The 20,703-nt window shown below is 45.2% G+C and overlaps 1 non-coding gene across 1 annotated transcript; it reads right to left on the bottom strand.

Annotated features, from left to right (window-relative positions):
• Nucleotides 1-8,834: 8,834 nt before the first annotated feature.
• On the bottom strand, nucleotides 8,835-8,937 carry LOC130359708 (U6 spliceosomal RNA). Its single transcript, XR_008890403.1, has one exon. It is a non-coding gene; the product is annotated as a U6 spliceosomal RNA (small nuclear RNA).
• Nucleotides 8,938-20,703: the final 11,766 nt, after the last annotated feature.

Genomic DNA, 20,703 nt, shown 5'->3' with positions numbered 1-20,703 from the left:
CTGTTGCAAAACTACAACTCCCAGCATTCCCCTGACAGTCATTAGCTGTCCAGGCATGCTGGGAGTTATAGTTCTGCAACAGCTGGAGACACTCAGGTTTGGTAGGTAGGTCCTTAGTCCATTGTTTTCCAACCTGGGTTCCTCCAGCTGTTGAAAAACTCTAACTCCCAGCTTAAGACTGTCCGGGCATGCTGGGAGTTGTAGTTTTGCAACAGCTGGAGGCCCCCAGGTTGGGAAACACTAACTACGGCAGTGTTTTCGAAACATTTTCTCTCCATCTGTTGCAAAACTACAACTCCCAGCATGCTCGGACAGTCTTAAGCTGGAAGTTAGAGTTTTGTAGCAGAAGGTGGCATTTTGGTGGGTAGTTGGGCCCTTAGTCCAGTGTTTCCCAACCTGAGTGCCTCCAGCTGTTGCAAAACTACAACTCCCAGCATGCCCAAACAGCCAAAGCCTGTTTGGAAAACACTGGACTAAGGGCCTACCTACCAAATGTAACGTGGCCACCCACCTACCAACCAAACATATTACCTACCTAGCAAATGCTTTTCCTGCCTACCTAACAAACGTATACCGTATATACTCGAGTAAAGCCGAGTTTTTCAGCACGATTTTTCGTGCTAAAAACACCCCCCTCGGCTTATACGCGAGTGAACTCTCCGCCCTCACTGGTCTTCAACCTGCGGACCTCCAGAGGTTTCAAAACTACAACTCCCAGCAAGCCCGGGCAGCCATCGGCTGTCCGGGCTTGCTGGGAGTTGTAGTTTTGAAACCTCTGGAGGTCCGCAGGTTGAAGACCACTGCGGCCTTCGACATCATCCAGCCCCTCTCACCCCCTTTAGTTCTGTACTCATCTCCGCTCGGTGCTGGTCCGGTGCTGCAGGACTGTCCGGTGGGGAGGTCGTTCGGTGGGATAGTGGTTCCAGGCTGCCATCTTCATCGGGGGGGCCTCTTCTCCGCGCTTCGTGCCCGGAATAGTCACGTTGCCTTGACGACGACGCAGAGGTACGTTCATCATCAAGGCAACGCCTCTATTCCGGGCCCGAAGCGTGGAGAAGAGGCCCCCCGGTGAAGATGGCAGCCCAGAACCACTATCCCACCGGACGACCTCCCCACCGGACAGTCCTGCAGCACCGGACCAGCGCCGAGTGGAAGTGAGTACAGAACTAAAGGGGGTGAGAGGGGGCTGGATGATGTCGAAGGCCGCAGTGGTCTTCAACCTGCGGACCTCCAGAGGTTTCAAAACTACAACTCCCAGCAAGCCCGGACAGCCGATGGCTGCCCGGGCTTGCTGGGAGTTGTGGTTTTGAAACATCTGGAGGTCCGCAGGTTGAAGACCTCTGTATCAGACATTGACAAGCGGTGATGATGATGACATGTGGTGATGATGACAAGGGGATGATGAAGGGGGGGGTGTGGGATTATGACAAGGGGATGATGAAGGGGGGGGGTGTGGGATGATGACAGGGGGATGATGAAGAGGGGGTGTGGGATGATGACAAGAGGATGATGACAAGAGGATGATGAAGGGGGTGTGTGGGATGATGACAAGGGGATGATGACAAGGGGATGATGAAGGGGGGGTGTGGGATGATAAGGGGGGGTGATGACAGGTGGTGATGATGAAGGGGGATGATGAAGGGGGGATGATGACAGGGTGATGATGACAGGGTAATGATGATGAGGGTTTTAATGACGGGGTCTGGATGATGACAGGGGGGGATGATGTATTTCCCACCCTAGGCTTATACTCGAGTCAATAACTTTTCCTGGGATTTTGGGGTGAAATTAGGGGCCTCGGCTTATATTCGGGTCGGCTTATACTCGAGTATATACGGTAACCTACCTACCTAGCAGCAAACCTTTTACTTGCCTTCCTACCAACTGAACTTACTACCTGCCTAAATAACTTGCAAACTTACTACTTGCCTACCTACTTAGAGAATGTTCTACTTACCTAATTTACTACTTGCAAACGTACTACCTGCTTACCTAGCAAACATATTACCTGGGGGGGGGGCAGGCATATTCTTTGCACAGGGGCCCTCTGTTGTCTGTGTCCGCCCCTGAGAGGAGGGTTGGGTTGATTGTATTGTGGTGCTTGATGGATAGGAGGATACAGACCATACATCTGAGCTTCATTACAACTACCATAATGTGAAGCATCTGATGTATAAAAACTAGGTGGTCTAGTAGGGGGGAACACGGAATGCACCACATGACGCCACTCGTTTTGAGTTGTAGAGTCCCTGCGTGCAGGTTCTTCTGCTCTCCTATTATGGTCTAATGGAGTGCACTGGGACATCATCTGAAGCAGTAAGGTTGGTGTTGGAGGGGGATGGTATGGTGGGGGGAAATACTCTGTGCAGCCTAGTATGAAGGTCACACAGCATGTTATATTTGGTAAATCCATTACCTGCAATCTCTGGGCTACCGCCCTACCAAACACGTCACTATCATCCTCCGCCAATGAAGGTGGACGACCAGAACTATAATTTCATTATTTAACTCCTGGTCAGGATGGAGTCTGCGACGCATATTTTCCCATTGGTATGGCCTTCTTGTTGCAGGTAAAATAACCCACCCAATAGGGGATGTTGAGCTGGAGCCTTGGCTTCCACTGGTCTGCAACCCCACCATCTCCCCCTACATCTGTGGATTCCACCACAACTGGTTGTGGCATGGGCTCATTTTGTCCCAAAATGAGGGATTGTTGGTCTTCCTCAGGACTTAACTGACCTTCATCGGTTGTGGTTTGTGTGCCCTGTTCATCCTGGGTTTCTTGTGTGACAGCCAACCCCTCTTCCTCGGACACAAAATCCATGTTGCTCTCAGTTCTACAATTTAATAAAAAATGTATGAACAATTTTTTATAATTTTATTAATACTGACACATTTATTTTGTTTGATTAATGTTATTCTGTTTTTTTTTTTCTTTCAGGGATTATGAACCAAGGATTGACTGTTACTTACTCTCTGAGCTCTCTGCCCGGGGCCAGAAACAACAGCTGATGGAAATATTTGTATGTTTTCTGCATTGTTACTCCATTCCCACTAGCTCCATGCTTGTTATATTCCTTATGGAATCGATCACGCAATCATTCTGAGAAGCAAACCACACATTTGCAACATCGCTTTGGTCATGACCCCCCTAAAAAATATATAACTGTAATCTTCGCACAGTATAAAAATAATAACAACACACATGACATGACCATAATAAGCATATTGTCATGTGTGTCCTTTAACAACAAAAAAAAAAAAGAGAGAGAGAGCATACAGAAATGCAAAAATACTGTGTCATGCTCCTTTGCAGCTTTGCATTTTTAAAGTTTGCCAAAATGCACTTGTTACCAAAATATAAATTTCTGGCACTTATGTTGTACTTAAAAATGTTAATAAATATATGAGGACCCACTTTACCCTACCCACCCCACACACACACAAAACCCCAAACCCCATATAACACCCACCTAAACATACACTAATGTGCCAAAGTATACTTACAAGCTGAATAAGCTTGTCTACATTAAATGATACGCGGGGTGCCATGCTGCTCCCAACTCTACACACAGCTAGCAATGTCCAGCCTCTGAACAAACTTTTTGGCTGACTACAGAGAATATGGCTGCTGTTCCTCCTCCAGGGAACAGCCCCTTTTTTAAACAGGTGAAAAAACACCTTCTATGGGAGAAAAATACCATGATTTTGACAAAAAAAAAAAAGCCATGGGCTCAATATGCTGCGACTTTGCAAAACCGCCAAGGAGCTGAAAAACGCCAAAAAGACAGAGTAAAAACCGCAAAAAAGACAGAGTAAAAACACCAAAAGGATTTTAAAATAAGACAGTGTGAATTCGGGTAGAAAAACAGACATGGTGCACATCTACAATCTTGTATAATGATCTGATTGCTTCTCAGCATAATATCAAAAACTAACAGGTTGTTAGTATACATTTTTGATCAAAAAGTACAAGCCCACTCGCCACGTCAAGGCCACCTATTAAGAGTGGGTCCCTAACGTCCCTAGCATAAAATGGCGCAGGACTGGGCGGCGACCACCACCGCCGCGACACCAGTGCCAACGGGGGGGAACGACCCACTGGCAGAGCGGGAGAGCATGGTAAGTGAGCGATTACACCTTGTTCACACTGGTGTGGTGCTGTGCGGTGTCCGTTTCTGCCGTGGCGCCATGTCTGCGGGGGGGGTGTGGCCCATAGACTGGTTTGAGTGGCATTGGGGCTGCTCTGCCGGTGGGTCGTTCCCCCCTGTGGGCATTAGTGTCGCGGCGGTGGTGGTCGCCGCCCGGTGCTGCGCCATTTTATGCTAGGGACGTTAGGGACCCACTCTAAATAGGTGGCCTTGACGTGGCGAGTGGGCTTGTACTTTTTGATCAAAAATGTATACTAACAACCTGTTAGTTTTTGATATTATGCTGAGAGGCAATCAGATCATTATACAAGATTGTAGATGTGCACCATGTCTGTTTTTCTACCCGAATTCACATTTAAAAAAAAGAAAAATGCCAAAATGAAAATCGCCAAGTGGAAAAACAATTTTGCGCTTTCTCATTGATTTACAGCTAACATCTGTCCACATCGTTTTTGGGCCGAAAAAACGTCATGCAGCAGATTTGACATTTATCTCTGTGTCTTTCCCAAAAATAATCAAGTAGAAACTTAGCCTAAAACTGATAATTTTCCTATCATTTCTTTATTACCCTCATTTGTTGATTTCCCTCCTTTTTAAGTGAAATTCAGTTTACAGTTTTAAGGAAGACCATATCAAGCAGAAACGTTACAACTATTCGCCAAGGAAACCTGATCTCCTGCTTTAGACTTAGGCTGCAAACGTTTGAGTTTCTATAACATTCTAATCTAAGTCATCTTTACAGCAAGGATCCAGCTGCCAGCACCTCCCAAAACTATTTCAAGCCTTGAGCACAACTTCTAAATAGTAAAACTGAGACCGTTCATCTAAAATATTTATTTGTTTTCAGAATGTGAAATATAATATAAATAAAGGGGAAATTTATTTAACTTTGCCCTCAGCACAGATCAGTAATAAGTGGATTTTTTTTTTGCGCAAATCACGTGGTCACTGTTTTGACATTACATGAAAGTTGATCTATGCAGAGGCAGAGATACTGATGAAAGTACTGCTTAGCTGGAATTCTATGAAAAGAAAACAAGGGATATATTATCCTGGAATTCTGTACCATGCAGCTTGATATGAGGAATTTGGATGCCATGTCACCAAATGTGCTGCTGTACCCACTTCTCTTATGGTTTCTGGGGAGGATTTCCAATAAAAGGCTTGACAGATAATGAGATTTGGGCCAACGAATCCTTTCTAATTACCCAATCTTTCTGTTGGATTGTAGTGTACTCCCCTACCGAGCAAACCCTAGCTCTCTGGTCTCTGCCACTTGCACTCTAGTATCCTCTTCTTCTTCACACTTGCCACTCCCATCATTTCTTTCAATCTTTTCCACTCTCCCCTCCACATGGCTTTTCCCAATTCCTACCTCTCTGGCTTTTCCCTTGGCCTCTGGTAGATGGCTGCTAATGAGGGGAACTAATGGTTTCTGGTACCTACAGCTAAGAATAGTGAAACTGTCTATAACAAGTAGAGAGGAGTGAATTTTTGAAAAATTTGATTCAGCCAATTCGCCAAATTTTCCGAAAAAATTTGATTCGGTACAAATTTATTTGCAGCGAATCACTATTAAAAACTACTATTTCTGGCCTACAGAGAGCCTCAATAGGGGTATAGAACACTTTGCCTTGCTGTAACGTGCATAGGAAGTGTGCTGGGTTAGTGAAATAATACTGTTATTATTATTATTACTATGGCATGCAGATTATTACTATGGCATGCAGATCAGAGGCGTCGCTATTAGAATCACTGTCGAAGAGCTGCACAATGACAGAGCCTGGAGGTGGCATCAGTATGAGGACCATATAGTGGCTGAATGACACAGCGTGGAGGTGGCGGCAGCATGAGGAGAGCATATAGTGGCTAAATGACACAGCCTGGAGTTTACAGCACCATGAGCCGACCATATAGTGCCTGAATGACGCAGCGTGGAGGTGTTGGTAGCATGAGAAGACTATATAGTGGCTGAATGACAAAGCTTGGAGCTGGCATCAGCATGAGGAGAACATATGGTGGCAGAATGAGACAGCCTGGAGGTGGTAGCAGCAGCATCAGGAGTTCTAAAAGTGACCGGGTGACAAAGTGGTGCGGTGGGTGGCAATACCAGAACCTGGCGAAGAAGGTGTGTGAAAAAAGGAGAAATTGGCATTAGATGTGTAGCATCAGGCGGGTGGCAGGTTAAGAATAGTAGCTGAGGCAGGTAAGCAAAAGAACACAGTCTCTTTTGTAAAAGTGTTAGTGTGCACAAGTAAGTATTGAGGATATGCATTACGTAAAACTTAAATTTTAATAATATGTTTGGGATAAAATATATGGACCCAAAATGTATTTTTAAATCAAACTAAAGGAAAGGTGTGCAAAAAACACCATGTGCCAACTACACCACCAAGTACTGATGTGATGCAAAGACCTCTAAAAGGTAGAAGGGAACAACGTATGGTTCATTGTAACCGGTGGGGGTAAAAACTACCCCTGTAAGGCCCTACTCTCGCATTATTAATTCCTTTCTTGGCAAGTGTTACTCGCTCTAAAAAGGGTGGCCCCACACAGGAACCTCTCCCTATTTCCACCTACAAACACTGCCATTTCCCAGGGTTTTTAGGTGGAAATAGGGATTGGTTCCTGTGTGGGGCTGCCCTTTTTAAGACGAGAAACTCTCTATTTCCACCTAAAAACTCTCTATTTCCACCTAAAAACCCTGGGGCGAGTAACACTTGCAAAGAAGGGAATTAACAATGCGAGAGTGGGTCCCTCTTAATGAGAGGAATTACAGGGGAAGTTTTTACCTCCACCGGTTGCAATGGACGATACATTGTTCCCTTCCACCTTTTAGAGGTCTTTGCATCACATCAATACTTGGTGGTGTAGGTGGCACATTGTGTTTTTTGCAAACCTTTCTTTTTGTTTGATTTAAAAAAAATTTTTTAGTATATATATTTTATTGTAAGAAAATTGGTTTTAGCTAATGCATATATTCAATACTTTCTTGTGGTCTGATGGCGAGGAATGTCTGTAACTGGGGAGCAGCACCTTAAATATGTTTTGCACTATCCATATTTGTGAAGTGTCGGTGTGGCGCCTTGGTCAATCTATTCTGATTCATCAGGCATTGGAGGGTGGAAAGCCTGGCTGATCCATGCCTGATTCATCTTCAGAAAGGTGATCTCTCCACATTTTTCATGGACAGACAAGTTCTCCTTGGGGTTACTATGGCCCCTGCCGCACTAAACACCTGCTCTGATGGCACACTACTGGCCTGGCAGGACAGCTTTTCCAGGACAAACTCTGCTAGTTGCCTCCAAAAATTATGTTTGGCTGCCCAAAAGTCCAGCGGATCTTCAAGGTGTGTTGGCCATGTGGTCACGTCAAGCTATGCCATCACCTGCTGGTTCAGGTCCTGCTCCAGGTCTACCTGCTGCTGATGAGTTGCTTCACTATGCGGGTGAAGAATGCTACTCATCAGCAACTGTAGACGAAGGCTGCTGCTGATGGAGCTGGTAATGCTCCTGCCACCCCACCCCTCCCCAGCAGCCATGGCAGTGGAAGTGAGCACAGAGTACCCCCTGAATCAGACCTGTGAGAGAATAGACGATGGCACAGATAGCCATCGGCCAACTGACTACGTAGGATGTCTCTGTAGTAGGTCAATTTGTCCTCCTTCTCAGTGGGTGTAAAAAAGGCCCCCATTTTTTGCCGGTAGCAAGGGTCCAATAAGGTGGATAGCCAGAAGTCATCCCAGGGCTTGTACTGCCTTCTTCGCAAAGAAATGATTGCTTGGAACTCTCCACCTCGGCTCGGCACAAGCCATCAGTTCTCTGAAAGGTGCAGAGTCCACCACTTGAAAAGAGAGGGACTGCAGCACCAGCAACTTAGACAAGAGCACATTCAGCTTCTGCGCCATTGGATGAGTGGGCACATACTGTTGAAGTAGGAGGAGCAGAAGCATCTGGCACGACAGAAGATGGGTATGAAACACAGCTCCCTTCGGCTGAGGTAGTGGAGCATTGGTTGGCTGAAACAGGGAGCAGCGTGTCACTGGGTGATGCAGCAGGCTGGACCACCATATTAGAGCCACGGTCCCCCCAGGCCGCTTTATGGTGACGATGCATATGTTGACACAGGGTTGTGGTGCCAACATTGGGACCCTGGCAATGCTTCACCATCTGCCAACACATCTTGCATGTGGCCATGTTAACCTCCTCCAGATGCTTGATGAAAAACTGCCACACCGCCGAGTAGCTGATTTTTCCACCAACAGTCTGCACTGATTGACTGCTACTGCCACCAACTCCAGGAACCCCTGTTTCACTACCTCCCGGGTAGGCTGCCGTGAAGCAGGTGGTCTCCCCCGGGCACATTTGGCTCCAGACTTTCCCCTTCTGCCACCATGCTGACTGCCAACTATGCTACTACCTTGCTGGCTCCGCTGCTGCCTCACGGGCAACCTGCAACCCTGTTCTCCTGATGATGATGAAGCCCCTTCTGCACCTGGCTCCCAAGTGTGATTGGCTTCATCATCATCATCATCGAGTTGTGTCTGCACGTCACTGATGTCCTCCTCAGGTTCCTCAACAGTGTCTGGTTCAGGAGCCTTAACGCCCGCAACACCACCTCACACGCCACTCTCATCACTACTTGCCTGTCTAGCAGAGGAAGCGGCAGATGTCTCCTCCACTTCTTGGCTGGGCACGCTTCACAAATTTGCATGTCATCCTTGCGCAGGGGCCATGCTAATCTTCTCTGTATCGTTCCAATTTTAGTATATGTGCTGCCGAAGCTCTGAAATTTAAAAGGACAGTATGCCCATAATTATGTGTAACACCTGACACTACTCTATAAGTCCCTGCACCTCCCACACTTCCCTGCCAGATCTTCAGTGCCCCTAGCCTGAGATTAAGCGTTCCAGTTGCCTAGCCTTCCTGCAGAAGTAGTCGCTGCAAATACAGTGAAGGTGTTTAAACATGCATGGGATAAGCATAAGGCTATCCTTCATATAAGATAGGGCCAGGGAATATTGATAGGATTCAGATTATTGGGCAGACTAGATGGGCCAAATGGTTCTTTTCTGCCGAGACATTCTATGTTTCTGTGTTTCTATTTCCAGACAATATTGGTGGCCTAATTTAAAACAGGATGTTGTTGATTTTGTCCGTTCCTGTTCGATCTGTGCTAGGGACAAGACCCCATGTTCTAAACCTGCAGGTCTTCTAAAGCCTTTGCCTGTCCCAGAGCTCCCCTGGACCGATATTGCTATTGACTTCATTACTGACCATCCACCTTCCAGTGGCAATACAGTCATCTAGGTGGTAGTGGACAGATTCTCTAAAATGGCAAATTTTGTGTCGCTGCCTGGATTTCCATCTGCACCACAGCTTGCTAAACTTTTCCTTTGCCACATCTTCTGTATACATGGTTTGCCTTCTCATATTGTATCCGACCGTGGAGTCCAGTTCGTCTCTAAGTTCTGGCGGGCTCGGTGCTCACGTCTCCAAGTCAAGCTGGATTTTTCCTCAGCCTACCACCCTCAATCCAATGGATAGGTTGAGAGGGGGAATCAAGTCTTGGGAGACTATCTCTGTCATTTCATTTCTGCTCATCAAGGCGACTGGGTCAATTTGCTTCCTTGGGCATAGTTCTCATACAACCATAAGGATTCTGAATCCATTGGAACTTTACTTTTCTTCGTAGTTTATGATCTTCATCCTCGTCCTCCTCTTCCCTTGTCTTCTCCTTCCGGAGTTCCTGCGGTTGAGGACCAAGTGCGGAATTTTTCCACCATCTGGCAGAAGACACGTTCCTCTCTTCTGCATGCTACGAGTCGTATAAAGTCTCAAGCGGACAAGAAAAGACGTTCTCCTCCACAATACTGATAGCTGATAGGCTGCATGTTATTCAGGGTCATCCCTCCTACCCTTGTTCCTGCCTTCTCAGGATTCCTTGCCCCATGTTCTCACATGTGGATCCGCCATTTTAGATGCCCTGGAGCCTGGACCGCACTAAATGGATTGAATCGCACCAATATTCGCATTTGTTGTAAATCTATTTTTTTTATGAAATTTGTAACGACTTTGGATTGTCAGATTCGATTCGCTCATTCCTAATAACAAGCATAGCAGCTCATGTTTCAGTTCTGATGATGAGAATGCTTACTTGAGGCTATTGGGTAAGGCTACTTCTGCACTGCCGCTGAGCTCTGCTAAAGGGAGTTCCGTTACAAAATGACGGGAGTTGAGCAGAGAAAAAATGACTGCATGTCCAGTATTTTTCTCCGCTTAACTCCTTCAGAATAATGGACACTCAATAGACCCTATGCAATGTCAATGGGATCCATGTGAACAGGCTGTATAATGTGGACTCGTTGTATTTGGCTCAGGGATAGACATAGTTTTCAAGTTTCTCTGTACTTTACGTTTTACCTTTTTTATGGAAGTAAGGACTTTTCTAAAGGGAATATGTAATAATAGTTCCAAAAACAGTTATCAACAAGCATAATTGTAACCAGACAAGCAGAAGATCTGGGCAAGTGGGGCCACAAATTAAAATTGGTGGAAATCAAAACAGGGTTTAATCTCCTGTGTATTTCTCTATTATACTGGAAAAGCCACAGGTGCATGCCTCTAAAGAAGCAAGTGACAGCTAGTGTTGCTCGCGAATATTCGCAATGCAAATTTTATTCCCAATTCGCGAATATTCGTGAATATAGCACTATATATTCGCAATTACGAATATTCATGTATTTTTTTTCACAGTACACATCACAGTGATCATCCCTCTCTGCTTCCAGCTTGTGTGGTGTAAAGAAGGCTCAAAAACTACTATATGAGACTGGCGTGCGAATTTTCGCATATGTGAAAATTTGCATATGCTAATTTTCGCATATGCAAATTTCCACATATGCAAATTTTTTATATGTTAATTTTTTCATATGCGAATTTTCGCATATGCGAAAATAAAACGTGAATATTACGAATATGCGAATTTAGCAAATATATGACGAATATTCATCCATATATTAGCAAAATATCGCAAATTCGAATATGGCCTATGCCGCTCAACACTGGAGAGCAACATCAGCAAGAACAGCAAAGGACAAGGCAGCGTAAGGAAACAAATACAGGTAAGATGGTGATGACTACACTGCAGATACTGCACACAGTTGGGCCTGGAATTGTCTATTACTGGAAAGATGACATTTTAATGAATGCCAGAATGTTGCGTTAGATATTTAATATGAAAGATCCAAACAGGCACTTGCACACACTAAAAGAAAATTCAGTAGGGTAAACTAGTGACATAACAGCCATAAGATACAAGAAATATGTAGACACACGCCACAACAATTTCAGTTGTACCTGAGTGTTCAGCTATGTTTGTCAAAATTAAGACATTTTCTAAAATTGATATAAATTTATGGATTCCATCTTCTGCATGATTTTCTCAGCTTTGGAATGATGCACTACGAGTAAAAAAGTGGAATTAAAATTCACTGCAATTTATGACACTGACAATAACAGGCATATGTTTTAGGTTTTCTGAAGTACTCAGAGTACTTCCAAGTATTATTGCCAGCAAAGTTTGGCTTATGCGGTCATTCACAACATGCTATCTATTAGGGATGTAGCTGAGGGGAGACTGGCTGGGCATGTGCCCCACGGGTTGGTTACAAGCGGAGGGGACGGGTCAAAAAGCCATTATGTCTTGACCAGGATATTTACACATAGAGTTAAGGCAGCAAGCAAAACTTTTGATGGATAAAGAAAGACCTTGTTGTGACTCTACAATGGATATTTGCAGGTGGATGTTAACAATGTTTGCTGACAAGGGTAATGGTAATAACCAAACTGTCATTTATTTATACATATCCACATCTCTAGCTTTAAAATAATCAATGCAACCAACCTAGGCTGGGCCTCTCTCTCCAAGGTCTCCATAGAAGCCATGGTCTGCCTCTATGGTACATATGTTCTTACTTGTAGCCGGAGGCATGCATTTTATTAGAAACTAAACTGTGGGGTTTAATGTCCTCTATTTTTAGATTTTTAATAGTTAAATAAAACCTGCTGAAATACATATTTATTTGCCTGTAAAATTGGATCCTCCCTCTGTGTGCAGCCTAAGCAGATTATATTGGATTAGTCACAGAGTGTGAATTATATATGTAGTTTTAATAAATCGATATATATATATATATATATATATATATATATATTAAATTAATAATAATAACCTCTAATATGACTACTGTCATTAATAAGACAATATGTCTAATTTACAAATTGATTTCACCCCAGGTTGTCCTCATGTGCCCTTGTGCATGTATTGTATTCCAGAGGGATCTTTCTACGACTGATAATGAATTATGAGGTGACGTACAGCTTTAAAGATAAACATAGGGGTAATCTGCTTTAGACTGGGTCATATTTCCTCCTCATCGGTATTATTTCAGAGCTGAAACTTCACATAGCTAAAAAATTACTGTTATTTGAAAATCTGTCAACAGCACAAAAAATGACTATATACAATGCACAGGTCCAACATTCTTCTAATTATGGTGTTAAAGGATAAATCTCTTATTAATCTACATTTATATGACATCATTTCACTTTAGGCATAGATTCAGCTAATAACAAGTGCTAAACTTTCTATGTTCCTCTGTAATGTTTTAAGAGTACTTAAAGGGGTTGTCTAGAAACTAATTTGTATGGGTAAATGTGGCAAGCTAGCCTTAAAAAATAAAGAAATATGTACTTACTTGCCCAGATCCCTCACCACCGCCATTTTGAAGATGCCCAATCCCTTCCTGGTCTCAGATTTCCTAGTCTCAGTTTTGACATCAGGAATTTGTGAGAAGAGGCTGTCGAGAGATTTCAGGCACTGTCAGAATGGCAGTGGCAGGGATCAGTACAAGGCCTTCTCCATGCTTTTCAGTAGGTACGATGTTCTTTTTATGCTTCATTTTTGCATCTGTGATATTCTCCCAGAAGCTTTTTGGCTTGCTAAGATGCATTTCGGAAAATTCCAGTCTTAGTTTTGTCTTATTTGTTTTATCCTAGGACATCTTCAATTAAAGGGGTTATTTTCTTTTTGTAAAATGACTATTTCTTGTTGAAGTTCCCTCCCTCCAACTACAAGTCCTAGGATCCGTTGTTTATATGTGTGAGGTCACTTTTCTTTTGTGATTTGGTATCACACAGCGCAGAAATGTCTAAACTATTTAAATATAATATTAATGATCCCAAGCGATGAATGGTTTAACCCCTTAACGACCAAGGACGTAAATGTTCGTCCTGGTGCGGCGGTACTTCGCACACCAGGACGTACATTTGCGTCCTGTATATGACCACGAGCATCGGAGCGATGATCAGGTCATGTGCGGCAGGTCCCGGATGCTGATAGCAGCCAGGAACCCGCCGGTAATGGCCGACATTAGAGATGGGTGAATTTGTGAAAAATTCAATTCGGCTGATTTGGATCGGTCCGAAATTATTCGTGGCGAATTGCTATTAAAAACAGCTATTTTTGGCCTACAGAGAGCCTCAATAGGGGTGTAGAACACTTTGCGTTTCTGAAACACGCATAAGGTGTGGGCTGGGTTAATTAAATAATACTGTTATTCAGTATGACATGCAGATCAGAGGCATCGATATTAGAATCACTGGCGCAGAGCGACAAAATGACAGAGCCTGGAGGTGGCATCAGTATGAGCAGACCATATAGTGGCTGAATGACACAGCGTGGAGTTGGCAGCAGCATATAGTGGCTGAATGACACAGCCTGGAGTTTGCGGCAGCATGAGAACATATAGTGGCTGAATGACACAGTGTAGAGGTTGGGGCAGCATGAGGAGACCATATAGTGGCTGAATGACACAGTGTGGAGGTGGTGGCAGCATGAGGAGAACATATGGTGGCTGAATGGTACAGCCTGGAGGTGATAGAAGCATGAGGAGACCATATAGCCTCAATAGAGGTGTAGAACACTTTGCCTTTTCCTAACACGCATAGGAAGTGAAATAATACTGTTCTTCAGTATGACATGCAGATTACAGGCATTGCTATTAGAAATCACTGCTGCAGAGCGTCTATGTGACAGCAGGGAGACCATATGGCGTCAAAATTGAAAGGAATAAAGAGATTTTTTATGTAATTTTTATTTAATTTGAATTTATTAACCTTTTAAGCTCGCCGGGCGTATGCATACGCCCTGTATCCCGAGTCCTTAAGGATGTGGGCGTATGCATACGCCCGTGGGAATTCCGGTCCCCGCTGCTAGCAGGTTTGGGACCGCACCGGAATGCCTGCTGAATGATTTCATTGCCAAGGGGGGACATCCCCCCCATGTCGGCGATCGCAGAAAATCGCATGTCAATTCAGACATGTGATTTTCTGCTATTCCGGGCTGATCGGGTCTCTGGTGACCCGATCACCCGGAAAATAGGGATGATCGGAGCTGTCAGGGACAGCCCCGATCATCCTGAGGGATAGGAGCGAGGTCGCAGTGCTGCGATCTCCTCCTATCCCCTACCATTGGTCAGAACTGATTCTGGCTGACCAATGGCAGGGCAGGACAGTGGGTTGGAAACCCCCCATTCTACCCACCCCTGGATGTCGAGAGGATTGTGGGAAGAAGATGGAGGCCGGTACCTGGAGGAGAAGATGCCTGGGGACCCCGGATCGTTGCTGGAGACTGCTGTATCCTGGCTCAGGTAGGGAAACTACGTGGGGGGGGGGGGGAATTAAATTGAAAGTAAAGTGATCTTTACTGTGGCAACCACTAGGAAGGCAAAACTGCAACTCCCAGCATGCCCAGACAGCCAAAGGCTGTCTGGGCATGCTGGGAGTTGTAGTTTTGCAACATCTGGAGGGTCACAGTTTGGAGACCACTGTTACAGGCATGCTGGTAGTTGTAGTTCTGTAACATCTGTCCCTTCAGATTTTGCAATTTTCATGACATTTTTGAAAATTGTTGCTCTACTTTGGAGCCCCCTAATTTTTTCAAAAAGCAAAAATATGTCCATTTTATGATGCCAACATAAAGTGGACATATTGTATTTCTGAATAAAAATAAAATTTATTTAGAATATTCATTTTCCTTACAAGTAGAGAGCTTCAAAGTTAGAAAAATGCAACATTTCCATGAAATTTTGGGATTTTTCACCAAAAAAGGAAACAAGTAACGCCGAAAATTTAGCACCAAAATAAAGTAGAATATGTCACAAAAAAACAATCTTAGAATCAGAATATTCGGTAAAAGTGTTTTCGAGTTATTAATTCGTAAAGCGACGGTGGTCAGAATTGCGAAAAAGGGCTTAGTCCTTAATGTGAAAAAGGGCTGCGTCCTTGAGGGGTTAAAACTTTTTGAGTACCCATTCTGGTGAGCATCGAACTGGCGGTCCTCCGCCAGGCAAGATACCACCTGTTCCAGCCCCTTCCTCTCAGCGCCCACCTGACTGTGAAACTGTGAATATTTCATTTAATCAGTTATGGTCCAAGCTGTTTCATTGGATTCTTGTAGTAATTTCACAGGTAATATATGATATAGGCGACCATAGGGCCTCAGTCTTGAAAAGATTTCATAGATTTTTTTAAATTTAAGATTTATATTAGATTCCCAAGTTTAACCCCTTAAGGACTGAGGGCGTACCCAAACGCCCCCGTGTTAGAGTCCTTAAGGACTGAGGGCGTATGGGTATGCCCGTGGGAATTCCGGTCCCCACCACTAGCTGGTCGGGGACCGGAGCAGTATGCCTGCTAAAATCATTCAGCAGGCATCACGGAACATCGCCGAGGGGGATCCTGAGACCCCCCATGTCTGTGATCGCAGCAAATCGCCGTTCAATTTAGACCAGCGATTTGTGGCGATTCCGGGTCATACTGGTCTCCTGAAGGGACAGGAGTGAGGTGGCAGGGGTGCCACCCCTCCTATCCCTGCTATTGGTTGGTCAAAAGCTACCGACCAATGGCAGATCGGGGGCAGGGGGGTTAAAGTTCGGTTCCCACATTCTGGCCACCCACAGTAGTCCAGGCAGAACAGGGGAACTTACCATAGGAGGTCACTTACCATAGGCGGCGGCGATCGGTGGCAGCGGGCGGTGATGACGTGCGGCTGGCTCCCTGGTGCAGACTACGGAAGACGGTGAGTTGCCTAGCAACATCTGGAGGGCTACAGTTTGAAGACCCCTATACAGTGGTCTCTAAACTGTAGCCCTCCAAAGAGACTTACATTTACAGTCAAGACCTTTTCGGCAAGCATGCCACTTGCTGGAAAAGGTTTATTGACGACATATTCTGTATATGGGAAGGCCCACTTGCTACCCTTCACCAATTCCTGGAATACATGAATAGCATCAGAGCCGAACTTCAATTCACCATGTCTTGCAGTCAAACTTACATCAGCTTTCTGGACACCCTAGTTCTTAAAAATGAAAATGGTGGTCTGGAAACAGACCTCTAAAGGAAACCCATTGACCGCAACAGTCTGCTGCACTATACAAGCTCTCATCCTAGGGCAGTTAAACACTCTCTTCCTAGGGCTCAATGTCAGAGAATAGAGCGCATTGTGAGTGACCCCCACAAAAGACAAATAAGATTACAGGAACTAGAGGACAAATTCAGGGAACGGGGTTACCCTGAGAGAACATTAGAACAAGCAAGGGCCCCATCGACCAGAACCCCTTCTAAACCACCCCGCATCCCTTTTGTCCGAAATTTTCACCCTCTATCATATAAAATTGATAATGTAATACAAAAAACACTGGTACCTTCTCAGCAGATCTTTTCCTAAAATTGAGGAATTTTAAAATCCACCGCTTATCTGTAACAAAAGGGCACCCAACCTACGGGACAAATTGGTAAGAGCAGATATTGGTTCCACATCTACCACTACACGACAGACTTTCCTACAAAGTAGAAAGCATGGGACATACCCATGCTTACACTGTGCTCAGTGCAGCCATGTCATTAAAGGGGACATTCTCCAACACCCTCAAAGTGGAGAACAAATTAGAATTAAGTCCTTCCATACCTCCTATACGTGGGTGAAACCACACAGCATGTAGGGGACCGCATAGGCAGACACAAATCCACAATCAGATGTCAAAATCTACTCTTCCCTATCTCATATCATTTTAACAAAATGGGCCACAACATCTCACAATTAAGATTTCAAGTGATTGATCAGGTGGAAAGACCATGTAGGGGTGGTGACATCAAAAAGCTTCTACTTAAAAAGGAGGCTTTTTGGATCAACCGTCTTAATACAATTGAACCCAGAGGTCTCAATTGAGACTATGAACCAGATTTTATGATGTTTTTTCCGGCATATTTATAATCCTTTTCTCTTGTTTTTCCTTATAGACACACCGTTGATATCTTTGCAAGTATAGAGCACGGTCAGAATGGTTCCTCTAGAATCACTTTATAGCCTCAGACCAGGTTGTACCATATTATTTTATTATGTATAAGATTTCTTTAATTACATGTATTTATTATGTTTTGGGATTTGTTCACTCCCCCTGTTTGTTGTGGCAAGTCACTTTCCGGCTGGTGACAGGTTATGTTTCCACCTGTCACCCGGAAGGGGCGGGCTTCCTCTCCCCCATATATACCTGTTTACACCCATAACCAGGTAGATCAGTTGATGAAGGCCACGAGCTGGCCGAAACGTGTCCTGCGTGTCGCTACATTGTCATGCTATGCTATGCCTTGCTGTAAATAAACACTCCAGGTGATTTGCATCCACTCGTGTGTGCCGAGATTTCTTCTACCTACCATATGCTTACTGGTCCACAAGCACCACATCACGGGACGAGTGCCGACTCCTTCTACTTCTCCATCTCCACTACATTCTGCCATGGTGTCTGGGTCCTATGTCTCGCCTTCCTCATAACCCTCTAGCTTCTCTAGCTGCTCCTACTCCTCCTCTCCTATCAGATGACTAGAAAAACCGCACATCTCGCGAAACCTAAACTGTGCCCCTCCCCCTCCTCCTCCAATTCAGCCCCCACAGGGCTCATGTGGCCGTGAGATGTAGGCGCCACGTCTCCAGTGCCCTGACCAGCCATCATTTCCAACATGTGTTGTAGTATATGAAACAGTGGAATGACGTTGTTCATTTCGTAATCATGTCGACTGACTAAAATGTGGCTTCCTCAAAGGGCCTGAGCAAAAGGCAGGTGGCATGTATGAGCTGCCACTGGTTGACATTGAAGTTACACAGGGGAATCTCCCTATCCGCTTGGATCATCAAAAAAATCGGCGAGGCTTTTCTCTGTTCGTATAGTCGGTCCAACATATGGAGGGTGGAATTCCAACGTGTGGAAACATCGCAAATCAGACAGTGTTGGGGGATGCCGTTCTGACGCTGCAGCTCAAGGAGGATGTGTTTTGCGGTGTACGAGTGGCTGAAGTGCAGGCAAAGTTTCCTTCCCATTGTTAGGATGTCTTGCAGATGGGGGGGTAAACTTCAGGAACCACTTGACAACCAGACTGAACACGTGTGCCATGCAGGGCGCATTGCTCAAGCTTCCTTGTCGCAGCGCAGACAAGATGTTCTTCACGTTGTCGGTCACCATGGTTCCCATTTACAGTTTTCATGGAGTAAGTCATGGTTCAATTTCTTTTATGAATGACTTTTAGAAGTTCCTTCCCTGTGTGACTCCATCTGCCAACGCAAACCATGTGAAAAGCACCGCTGTGTCCTGCACACAAGGTGATGGAGGGGCACTGAGACTTGTCCGTGCAGTGGAGGCTGAGGCGGAGGCGGTGGAGGATGAGGAGGAGGAGTCGCACACTGTCACAGGACCAATGGCCTGAGAGCATGGAGGCGGAAGCGGAGTGACCTGTCCAAGTTGGTGTTGTGGCTGTGCAGGAACCACATTCACCCAGTGGGCTGTAAAGGAAATATATTGTCCCTGACTGTCATTACAGCTCCACACGTCGGCACTGCCATGCACTTTGGTACACACTAGTGTTGAGCGGCATAGGCCATATTCGAATTCGCGAATATTCACGAATATATGGATGAATATTCGTCATATATTCGCGAATATTCGCATATTCGTAATATTCCCGTTTTATTTTCGCACATGCGAATATTCGCGCATACAAAAATTAACATAAGAGAAAATTCGCATATGCGAAAATTAGCATATGTAGATTTTCGTATATGCGAAAATTCGCGCCCCAGTCTCACACAGTAGTATTAGAGCCTTCTTTACACCACATAAGCTGGAAGCAGAGAGGGATGATCACTGTTATGTGTACTGTGAAAAAAAAATAAAAATAAAAAAATAAAACGAATATTTGTAATTACGAATATATAGTGTCATATTCGCGAATATTCGCGAATTCGCGAATATGCGATATTCGCGAATAAAATTTGCATTGCGAATATTCGTGAGCAACACTAGTACACACGGACAACTTAAGGACTGGCCCACCTTCTGTTCCACAAAAATTTTCAGGGCTGGTACTGCCTTCTTTGCAAAGAAATAATGGCTTGGGACTCTTCACCTCGGCGTTGCACAAGCCATCAGTTCTCTGAAAGGTGCCGATTTCACCAATTGAAAAGGGAGGGACTGCAGCACCAGCAACTTGGACAGGAGCACATTCAGACTCTGTACCATAGGATTAATGGGCACATACTGTTGTCTCTTGGACATGGCTTCGCCGATGGATTGCTGATGGAATGACTGACTCGAAGTAGGAGGAGCAGGAGCATCTGGAGCGACACAAGATGGATGTGACATAAAGCTCCCTTCGGCTGAGGTGGTGGAGCCTTGGCTGGCTGAAACAGGGAGCGGCGTGCCACTGGGTGATGCAGCAGGCTGGACCACCACATCAAAGCCACGGTTCTCCCTGGACGTTTTATTGTGATTCTGCATATGTTGAAACAAGGCCGTGGTGCCAACATTGGGACCCTGGGCACGCTTCACCTTCTGCCGACACATCTTGCATGTGGCCATGTTAACCTCCTCCATATGCTTGATGAAAAACTGCCACACTGCCGAGTAGCTGATTTTTCCTCCAACAGTCCGCACTGATTGACTGCTACTGCCGCCGACTCTAGGAACCCCTGTTCCACTAGAAGGTAGGCTGCCGCGAAGCAGGTGGTCTACCCCGGGCACGTTTGGCTCCAGACTTTCCACTTCTACCACCATAGTGACTGCCAACCATGCTACCACATTGCTGGCTCAGCTGCAACTCTCTTCTCCTTGTAACAACTGGAGGTGGAGAAGTGGACTTGCTGGACCTGTGTGGATGATGGCGTGGGCCGTACCAGGGAGCAGAGTCTAAGGTGCCGCTGGTATGCACCCAGGTCGTTACCCTTGATACGACTCGTCCACACAGGCTGCAGATGGCCAGGACTTTGGGTTTGCACCCTTCTTGGTAAGTGCTACAATCCGGGCTACCAGGGTTGAGAAGTGCAGAATGAACTGCCGATAGTAGTTGGCAAAGCCAAGGAAGCATTGTATAGACCGCAGGCCCGAAGGTCGTGGCCAGTTTTGAACCGAAGACAGCTTGTCAGGGTCCATCCGAAGACCCAC

This window comes from Hyla sarda, chromosome 2 (genome assembly GCF_029499605.1).
Source record: "Hyla sarda isolate aHylSar1 chromosome 2, aHylSar1.hap1, whole genome shotgun sequence".
Taxonomy (NCBI): Eukaryota; Metazoa; Chordata; class Amphibia; order Anura; family Hylidae; genus Hyla; species Hyla sarda.
This window is presented reverse-complemented; position numbering and strand designations above follow the sequence as displayed.